The sequence below is a fragment of the Callorhinchus milii genome, unplaced genomic scaffold (genome assembly GCF_018977255.1).
Source record: "Callorhinchus milii isolate IMCB2004 unplaced genomic scaffold, IMCB_Cmil_1.0 Scaffold5, whole genome shotgun sequence".
Lineage (NCBI taxonomy): Eukaryota > Metazoa > Chordata > Chondrichthyes > Chimaeriformes > Callorhinchidae > Callorhinchus > Callorhinchus milii.
This window is the reverse complement of record NW_024704746.1, coordinates 47,889,313-47,905,945: the sequence shown is the minus strand read 5'-3', so window position 1 is coordinate 47,905,945 and position 16,633 is coordinate 47,889,313. Positions and strand designations below refer to the sequence as shown.

Here is a 16,633-nt window from a genome sequence, read left to right as displayed (position 1 = left end):
TTGCTCTGCCCGGGAATTGAACCCAGGTCCTCTCACTTGCGAGGCGAGTGCTCAAATTACAGGACTCAAACATTTGCTGAATGTTACAAGTGCTTTGCACATCCTTACACACACCACAATGGCTGTTGCAACTTGGCAGCGGTAGATTTACTGCAATTCATAAGTGCAGTAGAATACTTTGTGAGTGTACATGTCGGGCACAAGCCATCTGTTCCAGGGTCAGCGAGAAGCCATAAGTCCAGGCACGAACATGCCTGCAGTGAACAAAACACACGGAGAAACAGAAGGCCTCACAGGGCCAAATAACTGGTAACTGACAGTGTAACAGGGCAGAATAGAGGCAATAATACTGCCCGCCCAGGAATCAAACCTGGGTACTCTTGCTTGAGAGAACGCACTTACCATTATTCTACTTACAGTATATCCTGTGAAGCACTTTGCAACATCTCAAGGGTGACATAATAAGGCACTATATTGAATGCAAGTGTTGCTATTATTTGCTGCCCGCACAGGGTGCACACAAAAGAGGTGTTTTCTATAAAGTGTCCTACTCTCCTTAATTGTTGCAATCTTTGTGAAACATGAACAAGAGCATTCTTATAAATGGTTGTGCACCTCTAACCCTATCCGGTCAATGAGAAATCCATCCCCCAGATATCTCAAGACAGCTAGGAGTATTTTTGTGTGTCTGTATGGGGGGTGAGGAGGAATTATTATTATAACACAACCCTGGACTATGTAGAAGGAGATAAGGTATAGTTAACCTCTATATAATTGCAAGTTGTTATTGCATGAAGATCTCTTTCCTGGTTGGGATAAAAAAATAATTCTTGCATTTGGTATAGCACCTTTCACATTAGGAGGACGCCTTGAAGAGTTTCTACTGTAAAATGTAGTGACTGTGTACGTTTGGTGTATGCAGCTGCCAATTTGAGCAGAGCAATGTCCCACAAACACCCACAAAGTGTTTGTTAGCTACGATACTAGGATAAACTCTCTTCTCTTTTCAGAGAGTGCCATAGGATCGTCAATATTCATCCTGCAGATGGAGCCTTGATTTAATGTCTCATCCAAAAGATAGCACCACAAACAATTCTTAGCACTGGAGTGTGTCACAGTCATCCCTTTTGTTTTCTATCCCTATCTGCTGTTTAAATATATTGAGCAGCACTTTAAATACTCTTTTTTGTGTCTTTAACATTTTGGATACTCATGGTGCCATCAAGCCTGACTCTAGTGTCGATTGCAACAATTTGGCAGGTAATTTAACCATTCCAATGCACAAATGAAAGTGTACTTGTCCTCCATTAGGCAACTGAGGGGAGGATCTGATTGGACATAAAAAAGAAACCAATTACATCAAGTAATTGGTGCAATACAATTGCCATTGGATTCCCTAATTTGGGGAGAGGTTCAATGCCCATAAAAGGACAAGGACCGTGTGCTCTGACTGTTGATAAGTAGCAGTCAGAGGTTGGTCCTTTGTGCACTTTTACATTATCTTAATTGCAAATGGCTGCTAGCGTGTGTAGTTTAAGTGTGATTAATGTTTGTTATCTCATAGTTGTGGTTGTTGATATTTATCGTGTCGTTTAAGGTTGAATCCCGAGGGGTGTAGATTTCATCGAAGTTAAAACAAAATTCAGTTGAGTTAACTTAACCACGCTTAACTCAAGCTTTCTGTATAAATCAAAGGCGGGAATACACAAACAGGCTCAGCCTAGGTCACAGAAGTGTAAAATAAACCTCTGACTGACTGAAGCTTCCCGATTTGCTTTAATTTAAATAGCAATTGGTAGTACCTGGCGTCATGGAAGAACTCATTAGTCAAGTTACACCTAGTTGTAGGGACTTGCATTCATTTGTGAGGGTTGAACACAGAGGCCACACAGTACACCTCAAGGGAGAGCGAGCCATATCGTGGGAGTACATATAACGGTAATAGAACCATATAAAGTGTTAAGACTAGACTGTGTGAGTTCAAAGCCTCAAATTGGGGCTTAAGCCCACAGCCTGCTGACTCAGAAGCAAGAATGCTACCAACTGAGCCAGACTGACACATACCTCACACTCGATCTTTCATTGCGAGAAACCATCATTGAAAGATGAAGATTTCTCATTTGACTATACGCTATGAAAATTAAAGTCTTGTGCTGATTGAACTTGGTGTGTCTAAAATATGACAGGTTCAGATTAGCCTCTTATGCTGACACTGAGCAGCTAGTCTGATGGCTTCCTTTACAAAGTCTCCGTATGTTCAAGAGAAACATCTGACAAGTGGTGATGGAAAGCTGAGAGCCTATACGCTCGCCTCTTAAGTGAGAGGACCCGGGTTCGATTCTCGGGTGGGGCGAAACCTTAGACAAGTTTACTTACTCCACCTGCCTGTTTACTTAGCAGTAAGGAGGAACCCAGTTGTTAGTAGATTGGCAGATCACTTTCCAGGGGATATAATCTCTTAAGAAAATATGGTCACTCAATCCATGACTGTGTTGGACAGTGCTGTGCGCAATCAGTTGCCACATTTCCCCCACAAAATGCAGTCAATTAATTTTATAATATATTCTGTGAAGCACTTTGAGACGTCTTGCCGACTTGATATGGTGCTAAATTATCATGGAGAGGAGTCATGTAGCTTAGTGGTTAGAGCACTCACAAGCGAGAGGCCCTGGGTTCAATTTCCGGCAGGGAGAAACGTTGGGCAAGTTTCCCTACTCCACAAACCTCTGGTTACCCAGCATTAAATAAGAACCCGGTTGTTAGTCAGTTGGCGGATCGCTTTTCCGGAGGTAATATTTCCTTCAAAATAAATTTCAATAATAATTTGGTTGCTCAATCCACAACTGTTTGTGGGACATTGCTGTGTGCAATTGGCTGCCGCGTTTTGCCTACAAAATATACAGTTAATTATTTTACAGTAGATTCTGTGAAGCTCTTTGAGAGGTCTCAAATGCAAGGATTATTATTATATCAAATGCAGGAATTATTATTGTTATGTCAAATACGAGGATTATTATTATTACTCTGCAACTAAGTCAAGCCCAGACTGATGGGTGAAGGCCTTCTCCTCTCAGCCAGCTCCAAGGGTTTCAAATTAACCAGACTGATGGGCCCAATTCAGCTTGCATAAGACACAGCACCATAGCACAAAAATAATAATAAAAATGCAGTCACTCAATCCATGACTGTGTATGGGACAACTGCTGTGCATAATCAGCTACCGAGTTTCTCCCACAAAATGCACCGTCAATTCACTTTATAATGTATTCTGTGAAACGCCTCGCTGTCCTGCCCTGGGAGAATTGCAGAGGCAGATTTACTTTCCAAATAAAGGCAAGTTGTACTGTCCTGGGAATGCTTGATACTGGAACTGGGTTAAAGTTACCAGAATGTTTTATTTCTTAAGGTTTAAATCCCTCAACATGGTGATCACAAGATTTCACAAGAATATACAAATGAAGAAGTAACTGAGATATGTTAACACACAAGATGGAGGGGATGAGGTTGAAGAAAATCAGTGTTTGAAGCAATCCCCATGTTTTTAAGTTCATGCAGAAGAAGAAAGGCTTCCGTCTGCACATCAGTCAGACCTGATAGCTTGTGCCTCATCTAAGTATGCTGTATGGTAAGGTTGGTCACAAGACCAGAGCACACAAGAGCACAATTAGAGCAGAGCAGTATTAAAACACTGAAAGAAATGCTTTTGAACTTTAGGTATCGACTTGTTGTCTCTGTTCAGCCAGAACTTGCAGCACATTGGCTTCTCAGCAATAGTCGTGGTGGGGTTATTTTGGAAAAAATTCCAATATATAATTTCAGAAGATAAGATGGGGGAGGGTATGGGTCAGTCTAACTATTCACTTCTAAATAACTTGGTCAATTACTCTGTTTCGGTCCCGATTAGATTCCATCCAGCTGAAGCTATTATACTCAGGCTGACATGGGACTTGAGCAAGGCAGCAAATGTGATTAGCAGCTGCGGAACTGTTTCCTAGAGAGTGTCAGAAACTTTGAGAGAACGGGAGAAATGGGAGATGGGTGAGGTGGAAAGTGAGACTGTTTGAAATGTCATAATGTCAGAGAATTGAATGCCCAGGCTGAGAAGATTCAGCTGGTTGCATCGACCACTGATGTATTTGAATGAAATTCTGGGTGACTGGGAGTGTAGGATGAGCGCACACAGCAGCAGCCCCCAGATGAGATGTTCTCTTGGTACTTTTGGTGCTCTGGACTTGTGTGCATTGGGAATTTAATTAAGATTGGCCAAACTGTTAAACATTTCACAGCCATCAAGTGAAATAATTTATTTTCCAGTTGTACAATCAGTGATGAGGGAACACAAGCTGGGCTTGAACCCAGATGCCTCAGGTTCAAAGTTCAGGGGTGGCAGAAGCAGACCTTTGTCTTATAGATCGGAACTGAATTCAGATCAACGTCTCAGGAGATGAAAGGTCAGTGCTGTATAAAAATGAATTTGCCTACAAAAATACACAGTGACTGCACTTTACGGTATCTTGTGAAGATCTTTGAGACTCATGATGCGAAAGGCGCCATATCAAATGCACGGATTACTATTATTATATTTGTTATGGCCCACTTGACTACCTCATTGGCTTTTGATCAATAGAGCACTTCAGTTCTGTCCATTATACCCCTGCCCCGTGCAGCCTTGGATTTGTATCTCAGACAGCTTGTGCTTGCTGCTCAGACTATGCTCACAATACTGGAGCTCCAGGCAGTATCCATTAGTTACAGTGCACACGTCTCATGCAAGGGAGAACATTTTCTTCTGTGTCACTGAAGCTCTAAGACCATTAAAGAGACAAGCACTTCTGTTTCACTTTCAATCAACTTGCATTCCATTCAAGTCTGGGTCTCAAAAGCCAAGGTTTTGACCTCTTGTCCCCGCTAAACTATGTCTCAACTTGCCTCAATTGGGCACATTCTCTCCTCTGAGTTAAAAAGCATGTTGGTTAAAGCCCCATGATGGAATTTGCGTTTGAGGTCTCAGCTAATACTCCACTCCTTGACTTGAGGAATTTATTTTGATAAAATAATAATAATCCTTGCATTTGATAGAGTCCCTTATCAGGTCTTCAAGACATCTCAAAGTGCTTCACCGAATATACTGTAAAATGTATTGACCATATAGCTTGAGGGTGAAACACAGCAGACAATTGCGTACAGCAGTGTCTCACAAGCAGTTGTGGATTGAGTGACCAAATGTTTATTGTTGGGGTGGGGGGGTTATTATTCCCCCTGGAAAGTGATCCGATAATTGACTAACAACCGGGTTCCTATTTACTCCTAGGTAAATAGAGGCATATTGAGTAAGGATATTTGCCTTAAAACATAATAATAGTAACTTAATTTAAGGATTTTGCCTTAAAAATAAATGAATAATTAGGAATCAAATCCTGGTCCTCTCGCTTGCAAGGCAAACGCTCTAACCAATACCCTACAGAATTCTACTGTTAAAGCACAGGGTATTAGGTATTGGATGCAAAACCCTGTGTTATAATGTAGTATTGTCCTGTAACATATATGGGTATGGAAATAAGGCCAGGCAGTAGAATTAAAGGAATGCCTTTCAATAGAATTCCTTACTCCAGTCCTTGCCAAACTCCCACTGGTTCCTTGTCACAGAGCGGATCGACTTCAAGATCCTCACTCTAGTGTTTAAATCCTTCCATTCCTTGGCACCCCCCTATCTCTCTAACCTCCTTTCTCCCCACAGCAGTACCCACTTCCTCTGCCCTACTGGATTCGGCCTCCTCCATGTCCTCCGAATCCTTTGATCCACCAATGGTGGCCGTGCCTTCAGCCACTAAGCCCCAAAACTTTGGAACTCCCTCCCTCAACCCCTTCACCTCACCACCTCCTTCCCATCTTCAGGTCATGCCTGAAGATCTTCCTCTTTGACAGTGCTTATGGTCACCTTCCCCCTCCCCCTGGCTCGGCCTTGGGCTCTGCCATTGTTAAGCGCTCTGAGATGCTGCCCGGCATGGAGGGTGCCTTATCAATGCAAGTTGTTGTTGTTATAGAAGCTGGTGCTCTGTAAATCTCCTTAATTCTATGATTCTACTTTAATAATAATAATCCTTGCATTTGATATAGGGCTTGGTTCAGGTCAGTATGCGGGCAGCAGAGTTTTGAATGAGCTGGATCTTGTTTACCTACTTACTGCTAGGTAAACAGGTGTGTGGCGTAAGGAAACTTGCCCAACATTTCATCCTGCCCGGGAATCAAACCCAGGTCCTCTCGCTTGCGAGACGAGTGTTCTAACCACTGAGCTACAGGGCTCTACTTTGTAGACGATACAAATCCTCCCTTCAGTGAAAGTGGAAGAAAGGCAGCCGTTTCGTTATCATTCGATGAAAGAGACTCCACGGCTCTGGAAAGAATAACTACAGCCTTTGTGCACATGTCAAATGAAGGGATCGTTTTCCTCCTCTGGTTTGGATTTATCCTGTGCGACACGGTTTTACATATCACTCAATGAAACGTTTCAGCACCGACTCATCCCTCACCACGAGCTGCTGCGAAACCTCATCAATTATTCAGCAGTGATCTGAACAGACTGTTGCATGGCGACCATAACCCCCCCCTCCCCTGCAAATTATATTTCCCAATGGTAAAATCCACTTGCTTTGTAGGATTTACGACTAGCTGGATATCTCTGGCGGCCTGAGACCAATGCTGAAAATTAAAAGGGAGGGGGAAGCAAGTGCCAGTGTCTTGAATTACGTACTTGCTCCTTAATACCGTCAACAAACACCAGCCTGCTCTACCTGCCCCCAACCATATTTGCCCCATGGAGCAAGCTTGCAACCATCTGCTCCCACTCGATGGAACTCCACCCCAGATCCCCTCAACTTACCCCCTCCACCCACCTGCCCATACACTTTTAAGTCTGCTTTGAGACTTTTTTGACAGCACTTTTAGTGATAATAATAGGTACTTGCATTTAATATGGTGCCTTAACATGTCATTGAAACATCGCAGAAGCGCTACACAGGATATAATACGGTATGGTGGATTAACTGAATATTTTGTGGGCGTACCTTGGCAGCCAGTTTCCTTACAACAGTGTCCCACAAGTGAGTCATTAATTTTATTTGATTATTTTGGTTTATCTCCCTCTCCCTGCTCGCACTCTTTAGCTCCCACTTGCCCCTCACTCCAGCTCGGGTACCCAGCTAAGTGTGGAAAGTGCTTTGAAGCATCCTCCTGTGTGAAAGGTGCTATATAAATGTTAATTACATTGTACTGTACTGCTACCCTGGAAACCCACCAGTGCACATCTCACCAAGTCATGCAATGCAACACGTACAACTCACTCAGTGAGTGTGATACCATCTCAACACTCTGTAACACACCCTAGGACTGTTATATTCCCATGAGATGCAACACCCTTTTAAGGAAATTAATCTCTACAGAGTCCCCTGCTGCTCTAGCTGCATGCTATGTGCTTGTGATCTTTATTTTTAGGTTATACTTCTTGCGGGTTTCAAAGCAATGTTTCACCCTATGTAACTCTCCACACAATCAAGTGCTCTCTTTCGCGCAGTGAGTCTTCCTTATGGTCACCACATATTCCCTCAGCAGCTTGGCTGAAGCTCACAATTATGAGCCGGTGGTCTCTCAACATAGGTCAGATCTATTGACTGGAGAAACTGGGATTGTTCTCCTTGGAGCAGAGAAGGTTAAGGGGAGATTTAATAGATTTAATTCAAAATTATGTGGAGGTTTTGATAGAGTAAATAAGGAAAAACTGTTTTCACTGGTGGGTGGGTCAGTAACCAGAAGACACAGATTCAAGATAATTGGCAAAAGAACTAGATGGGATATGAAGAGAATTGTTTTTTATGCAGCGAGTTGTTATGATCTGCAATGCATTATCTGATAGGGTGGTGGAAGTAGATCCAATAATAACTTTCAAAAGGGAATTGGAGATTTACAAGAATATGAGGAAGGAGCAGAGAAGTGGGACTAATTGGATAGCTCTTTCAAAGAGCTGGCATAGGCACGATGGGTTGAATGGCCTCCTTCTGCACTGTAGGATTTTATGATTTTAACATAATATTGTTTCTAACATAAATCAGAATGAGAAATGGAGAGAATATGTACTCTTGTGATGTTTCCAAGACAACCAGTTGGCAGTTAATGAGAAATAAATATCTGTAAAACCCCATAACAAAATTCCGCCACTCTCAAGAGGAAGCTCTTTGATCCTCTGTGTGGATTTTAATCCCATCTGTCTGTTTCAATATTGATAGCACTGGCCTTAAACTTCTGATTTACTTTTGGGAATCAGCAGACAACTTATGTTATATATAAACCAATTTTACAAGGATAAACTGTCCTCATCTGAAGATGAGAATCAGACATCACAACAAAGCCACACACCCTGCCCCAGACCAGACCAAGAGACACTACACAAAGAGATAGAGAGAGAGACTTCACTCAAATCAGACAAAGTTACCTGAGAGAGATCTTACTTAATTGTGACAAGGTTGGCTCTTCAACTCTTGGTAATAATAATCCTTGCATTTGATAAAGCACCTTATCCCGTCAATGAGACGTTTCAAAAAACTTCAGAATATATTGTTAATAGACTGGGTGTAAAACGTGGCTGCATCACAATAGCACTGGCCTTAAACTTCTAATTTTGCGCAGATCAGGGACCCACAAACAGTCGTGGATTGAGTGTTCAAAACTTTTTATTTTTTGGCGGGGAGGGATTATTGCCCCCGGAAAGCAATCCGCCATTCGACTAACAACCAAATTGCTACTTACTGCTAGGTAAACAGAGGCGGTGGAGTAAGGAAAGTTGCCCCGCTCAGGAATCAAACCCAGTTCCTCTTGCTAGCAAAGCGAGTGCACTAACTACTATGTTACAAGACTCCACAAAGATCTTGAAATCTTACTCAATTATGACAAGGTTGGCTGTTCAATTCCTGGAGATGTTACGACTTAGAATTACCTGGAAAGTTACAGCACAAAAACAGGCTGTTCAGCTCAACTAGTCCGTGTTCCACATAAGTTTCCACACCTCCCAAATCCCTCTCCTTTACCCCTTGATTCCCTTCTCCCTTATGCATGCATCACATTTCTTCTTAAATACATTGATAATAAACTTAATAAGCAAAACATTTCACCCCTAAAAAAATTCACTTGCCATAAATATGATCAACCTTTGTGATATTTTCTTAGAATGGGAGGAAGCTAATTGTAATCAAATGGGGTAAATCCTATTGTACATGTTAGAGCCAAGTCAACTTCAGTCCTGAACTTTCATCTAATGATTTGTTTGTCGTCTGCTGTTGTCGAAGAGCATTTACTGTGAAACAAAAGGAGGAATGACTCATCCTAAGATAATAGGAGATGGAGCCCAATTCCAAAGGGCAACGGAAAGATCACACGCCCACATGCTGCCAGGACATTTAAGAGTCTGATGGGATTACTTTCATGCTTTGCTTTCCAGCAGGACCTGTCACTGCCGGCTAAATGAGAATAAGTCTCAACTCTCAATTAGCCAGCATGAAACTTCCCTGGAAACACTATTTCAGTAAGTGACTAGTAAACGTATGGAACAGGCTTCCTGGAGAGATGATGGAAGCAGAAAGTGTTGAGTCTTTCAAAAATAAATCAGATAGATTTCTGTTAGGAAATAATATCTTGGGATGCAATATATAGTTTGGGACATGACATGCGACTACCAAGATAGTGGAAGGCGAACTAGACGGTCTTCTTTCTCCTAGCAAATTCTTATGTTCTTATCGAAAGACACTCCCCCGTCAACCTTGTTTTCCTACTTTCCAATATCTCTTTATCCAGTTACTTTCGGGTATTGTATCTTTTTTCACTGGAAAATTAAGGCAAATAAATCTAAACCAACATTAAATAATAATGATGAGGGCAGGGAGGTTGGTCACCATGGTCCTTGGTTTGTTGTAGGGTTAGGGAGATCTATTCCTGAGATCTACTCCTGTGATATCTCCAACACCTATCAGTGCATCAGGGAAAGGCCACATGATGTGAAAGTTGATGTCAATCAGCCTCTAAAAGAGGCATTTATCCAGCAGAGGGACTATATTCACAATAATAATAATTATTAGCCTCATTTAGGCTCATGTGGAGCATAAGCGCCAGTATAGACCAGTTGTGCCGAATGGCCTATTTATATGCTTGTACATTCTATGTAATTCTATGTAATAGTAATAATGCTTGCATTTGATATAGCACTTTTCGTGTCTCTTGGTCGTCTCAAAGCGCTTCACAGAATATACTGCAAAGTGAATTGACTGTATATTTGTGGGCAAAGCGCAGCAGCCAATTGCACACAGCAGTGTCCCACAAAGAGATTTGTACATCTGCCCTGCCAATCTGAGGCTACGAGCGTGGAGTCCTGTAGCTCATGGTTAGAGCACTCGCTTTGCAAGCAAGAGACCTGAGTTCAATTCCAGGCAGGGCGAAACCTTGGGCAAGTTTCCTTACTCCACACAGAGCCTAATAATAATCCCTCCAAAAAGAAAACAATAATAAATTGGTCATTTTCAATCTACGACTGTTTGTGGGACATTGCTGTGCGCAATTGGCTGCCGCATTTAATTCACTTTACAGTGTGTTCTGTGAAGCGCTTTGGGACGTCCTCCCGACGTGAATAGCGCTATATCAAATGCAAGGATTATTATTATTATATTCCCCCAGCAAGGGGGTGTAGGAGGGAAGGAGGGGAATTAAAAGAGATGAACCGGTGCTGATGTTATTTCCACACACAACCGTGTCCCCCTCAATCTTCTCAACACCAATGGAAACAAGTTTAGTTTCCCTGGGCTCTCCTCCTTACCAAGAACAAGTTCAGAAGCTTGCTTCACTCCTCTCTGAACTCTTACCTCAATGTGTTTTAAAGGTGCTGCCCAAAGCTGCACACCGGAGATCAAATAGCAACTTGTCCAAGTTACAATCCTTGCCACCTCCAGAAAATGCTAAGTGCGCAATTTAGACCAGTGGATGAGAGCTTCACACTGGCTGAGTATTGATAACAGACTTTTACCCCATCAGTCTGGACTGGATTCAAACAATTGCCAGAGGGGAAAAGCTATTGTTCAAAATGCACTGTGCCAAACAATATTTTATTCTATTGTTAGACCAACTATATATATGTGTGAAACTCTGATAACTCACTTCAGGATAATGTGTACAGTCACTCACTCAATATCCCAGCTATTTCAGTGATTGAGTACTTTCGAGATACTGTACTTGGGATAACTAGTTGACTCTGATAAGTAGCTATTTGAGCTATTTTTCTTGGGATGACAAGTTATCAGAGTTTCACTATACTTTTTCTTAAAACAGATGCTCTCTGGATAGTTGGGTTTACACTGAGGTTTGGCTCTGGGTAAGAGACTTAGAACTTTTTGTTATTCTTTTGGAAGATGCAAATTTTGAACAGTTCTTAAATTCAATCTTAATTCTGAAGCCTGTTTTCTGCTCGTTTTTTTAATGTACAGAACATGGGCTTCAAATTTAAAAGATGTAAATTGGGGCCCCTCCTCCCCACCAGATCTAGCCACAGATTGACAGATGACCCCATTGGAGTTTCGTAGCACAGTGGTTAGCGCGCTCGCAAGTGAGAGGACCCGGGTTCGATTCCAGGCCGAGGTGAAACCTTAGGTTTCTTTTCTTCACACGTCTGTGTGCCTAGCAGTAAATAAGAACCCGGTTGTTAGTCAATTGGCGGATTGCTTTCTGGGGGTAATAATTCCTCAACAAAAAAAATTGGAGTCACTCAATCCATCACTATTTGTGGAATATTGCTATGTGCAATTGACTGGCACCTTTCCCCCACAAAATACACAGTCAATCCACTTTACAATATATTCCATGAAGTACTTTGAGACCCCTCAACAACGTGATAAGGCACTACATCAAATGCAAGGAATATTATTATTATCATCCTCTTGGTCCACGTATTTACTCTGAGGGGGGTGGGGGAGTGTTGAGTGGGTTGTGCGTTCTCATTGTGTCAGCAGACAGCTACTCTTTGACAAACATTGAATACCAACACTCAATAGGGGTGGATTGCACATCAAGTGTCGGTCTTTTTATGTCCTGGTCTGACATAGAACAGGAGAGTATTGGATAAATCAGACTTCCCTCGCCACATACATCTCGTTGCAGTACAGATGCAAGCAGCATCACATCCTCCAGCAAGGTAACTCAAAAGGCAATGGAAGCACATTAAAACACAGCACCTCTTCCCCTGCAGACCATCTTAGCCATTAAGATTCATTAAATGGTTGTGGCAATGAGATTCCCCCTCCCCTGCCCCAATCCAGAGGCACTATTGAACAGTATTGAGAGCTGGTGGATTGAGCACTAGGTTTGCCTGGTTCATGGCTTTCTCACTGAAGGCTGTTTACAGCTCAGCTTCTCTCCTCTCCAGAGAGCTTCACCGGATCAGTGAACAATCCTGCATGCTCCGGGAAACCCGAGACCTTCAGAGCAACAAACTTGCTTCAAACTATTGGCAGCAGCCCTGGGATTCCACAGTGGGAGCCCCTGAAACTCTCCCAGCCAGCGGCCAGCTCAGTAAGGCAGTGCAGGGAAACCTCAGTACTACAGTAATAGCACCAGTGCCACACTCGTCTGCTCAAGAGACCCCTTTACTCCCTGCATTAGTACAGAAGACCCTCACAGTCCATTTACTCACTGAGAGAATAAATAAAGGTGACCCTCGCATTCACTGAGCATCAGTACAGGAGTCCCCCACACTCTCTGCTAGGAAGTGTGACTCATTGTGCTGAAAGCACCGAGCGTGTGAGGTCCAGACTTGGTGCTGTGGTACTGGTGCTATTAATGTAGTCCAGAGGTTTCCCTGGTCTGCATTACTGAGCTGGTAGCTGATTAGGAGAATTTCAGGGGGCTCCAACATCCATCAGTGAAACAGGCAGAGGCTATGTGGCGTCAAAGTGCATTTGGATCAGTACCTTGGAGAGCAATTTGTACAGGAGACCGACTCCATACATAAGGGAAATTCATGCAACTACTGTTCCGATCCGAGACGCTCCATTGGCAATCCCACCCTCTCTCTCCTCCAGCGTCACAATAATCCTGTCCTCAAACAACAACAAAATTACAGGTCTCTCGCTCTGGGCCATGTGGCCCACACATCACACGGATGGTAAAGTCTGGTCACTTTCGTATTGCACAAAGTACTCAGAGTGAAATGTCACAAACCTTACCCCTGACTGTGTATCACCTGTTGTCGTGTACTGGTGTATCACACTGAGGCTCACACATGCTGTACAGATTGTAGTGACTGGTTCTCTGTTAGCTAATGTGCACACGGAGCCACGCTATGGGCGCTTGACCAGGTTGTGTCGAGACATGGAGCATTGCCTTAGCCCAGCACTCTGTGTGATAAGAAGTCTGACCAGTGCTCCTCAAAGAGCCAGTGCCAAGCAGAGGCCACATAGGAGGGAAGTATTAGAGAGCTACCAGAGAGTGTGTCCATCGCCAGACTCAGGTCCCACTCCAGCACAACATTGGCACAATGCACTAAGTTTGTGTGTGGGCACCACACGGCCCAGAGAGAGAGAGAGAGGAGGCAGAGGGCAGTATGTGAGGGAGCATTTGTTCGCTTCTGGGGATGGCACAAAACTACCATTTCTGTGCAAATGCAAACTTGTTCTCCAAGAGGCAGGATGGAAATCGGATTCCTGTTGGAAGAGGCCAGCACACTCCAGTATCTCCAGCTCGAATCGAGCCTCCAGAGCACATCTCCTCCCTCCCCAAACCCCCACCCCCCCACGCCTCAGGCAGCTTGTTGCAGTGAGTTGGAAGAAGTTGTGCTGTGTTTGGTGTGACAGACAGACAGATGTCTCCACAACCCCTGCCGCCCCCCCTCAGCCAAACACAAGCAATACCTGCTCAGGAGACACAAGAGAAACCGTTTGTTCTGCTGACCCAGGAATATAGTGGTTCACTTGACGTATTATTGAGTGAAATAATTGATTTCCTATCTTTAGATGGGGGAGCGGTGAGATTGAGGTAAACCCTGTCTTATTGTTGATGTCAGTCCTGGTTTCCTGAACATTGTGATAACAATGCCTAACATCTGAATGAAAGCCAAGCCAGAGGCCGTGACCATCTTAAATTGATTTCCATGCCTCTAAGGCGCTGGAAAGGAGGAAAACTCACAATATCCCTCCCTCTCTGTGCCCCCCCCAGCCTGCCTCTTCCCCACACCCACCCACTCCCAACATACAAAGACACAGACAGGCACATCTCACCATCTCTCTGTTGCATCCTCTCAAGCTGTGGCTGTGTTATTAAATATTCAGCATCAATAAGCAGCCTTGTGGAACCCAGTGTCACTGATATGGGTATCACTCATCCCCCACCCACACACACAGCCTCAACAGTTCAAAATGCAGCCTCCTCACACAACCCTGCTCTTGCATTTCACCTGCCATCCCTCCATTTACACACACACATAAACACACACACACACACATTAACACACACAATCACAGAATAAATGCATCACAGCCAGGAAATATTTTAACAGTTCTTCCGACAAGAAACTGCACTGAAGCAAAGTGGGAGAAATTCAATCAAAGGAAATTACATCCGCCTCTGAACGTTGTGCAGAATTTTTTTAAAAAAAATATATATATATGTGTATATATATCTGACGAGGCACTTTACATTGGGTTTCCTGCAGAGCAGCAAGTCATGCACGATGCAAACAAAAAGCTTTTCTCCTGTGTTTACAGGGGGGGGGCGGGGGGAGGAGAGAGAGAGAGACAGAGAGAAAGAGACACAGAGAGAGAGAGCATCTCGCACAGTGCTCTGCGTTGTCTTCATACCTCGTCTCCTTTGCACGGCTGTGCAAGTGCAGTGTTGCTGCGCTCGTCTGCGAAGCGAAATGAAATGGGTTGCGAGCTCCTGCTCACTCCTGCTCACCCTCTCTCTCTCCTCTCCACCCCCACTCTCCACCGCACACAGTGGCAGCCCCTGCAGAGTGACTCCTTGCCTGCCCCCCCCCTCTCTCCCTTACGCCTGGAGAACCGATTGGCCAATGGTGGAGTGTTTTAAACGAACCCTGGCTCCCCCCCCCCCTCCCCTGCAGCCACAGTGCGTGCATTATTCACAGATGCAGTCGGGCTTCTGGACTCTCATCGCTCTTTTGCATCAGCAGCAGCAGCTGATCCACAGAAAGCAAAGTGGGCAGACGGGCTGGACCAGCAGTTTTGCTCCCTCTTGCCCAGGCACCTGTTTTGCATCGTCCCCGTAGCTCTCGATGGCGAGCCAGATGTGTGCTGCTGTTACCCCCTGATCCGTGTTAATCCCCCAATGCTACTATTGCTGAACAATAAAAGAATGAATGCAATGTCATTGATTGCTCGTCCTTCCATTTTAAACGTCCCTCGTTCCATCCACGATTGATTGAGAGAGAGAGAGAGAGAGAGGTGTTGCCCACAGATGTCCCCTATGAACGCTGGAGTGGCTAAGTTCACAAGCTAAGGAAGGGAATATTGCCATGACAGTGTCATGCAACAGCTGCTCATTTTATTCCGAACACATTTTCTGTTGCAGGTGAAATGGCATCTATTAAATCCAGAGCCAAGCCATTAGTAAAGCCGGGGCATCAATTCCAAGTCTCTCTTCCCACCCAACAATAGATTACAACACTCCCAGAGTTACAAGCACAGATGGGATTCTGGGCACAGACAGCTCACAGCAGCTTCAGACTGGAATCACTGAGTCTGGTTAGTTATTGCATTTTGATTATGAACCACCATATCTTGGTTTGTATCCTCCAATAGTCCTTATCAAGAAAGACAATGAAAGAATTTTGCAAATTCTTGTTTGCTCGTCAGCTAATGATTGTCAAATGTGATGACTTTCTGCAGTAAAATGCGGCAGCAAGGTCTCTCAAATAGGTATGGGGCAACTGATCAATACACCGGGAGAAATTGCCTTCTCTTTTTGATCGACAAAGCCCTCTGTGGTGGTCTTGGTATCCCAGTTCCTCAGCCAGGGGGGTCCGCAGTATTCTAGTACACTGTTGATGACAGCCTAACACAGCCAGGCTCATCAGCAGGATTGGAAGGGCAAACTAGTCACTGGATGCAGGGAATCATCCCACTCAGATCCTGTTAACCCTGCAAGCCAAAGGCCTAATAGATAGGGCGGCCCTAGCTGAACAAGCAGCGGGAAAGCTTGCCAGACAGTGATATCAATGGCAAACTATGCGGTTTTAGCTGGTCAGACTCCCCAAAAAAAACAACACATACTCTGGGGTTCCCAAGCCTTAGCTCTTGCCAACCTGCACCTAATACTTTCTGGAAAAAGGTAAGCAGCATGCATCCCTCCAAGGATAGAGTGTGCATTCCATTGAAAAAATCTATCTCTGGAATTTCCATGCAATGCACTGTCAAGGGTATGTCTTTCAGATAAGACACTAAAGGTCCTGTCAACTGTGAAGGTGAATATTGTAGTTTGGAAAGAGAAAAAAGAGTTTCTCCTGATGTCCCGACCAGCAATCATCCAGGTCATTCACCTCACGTGGGACCTTATTGGCATAAATGACTTCCACATTTGCTCAGAAAAAGACAAT

At 43.9% G+C, this 16,633-nt stretch overlaps 1 protein-coding gene across 1 annotated transcript in view; it reads right to left on the bottom strand.

The window, feature by feature from the left end:
- The window catches only part of LOC103181814 (synapsin-3), a 95,214-nt gene extending 80,189 nt beyond the window's left edge, over positions 1 to 15,025 (bottom strand). The window contains exon 1 of the mRNA XM_042335290.1: positions 14,880 to 15,025. The gene's annotated coding sequence lies outside the window, so the exon portion shown is untranslated. The remainder of the gene's footprint in view (positions 1 to 14,879) is intronic.
- Positions 15,026 to 16,633: the final 1,608 nt, after the last annotated feature.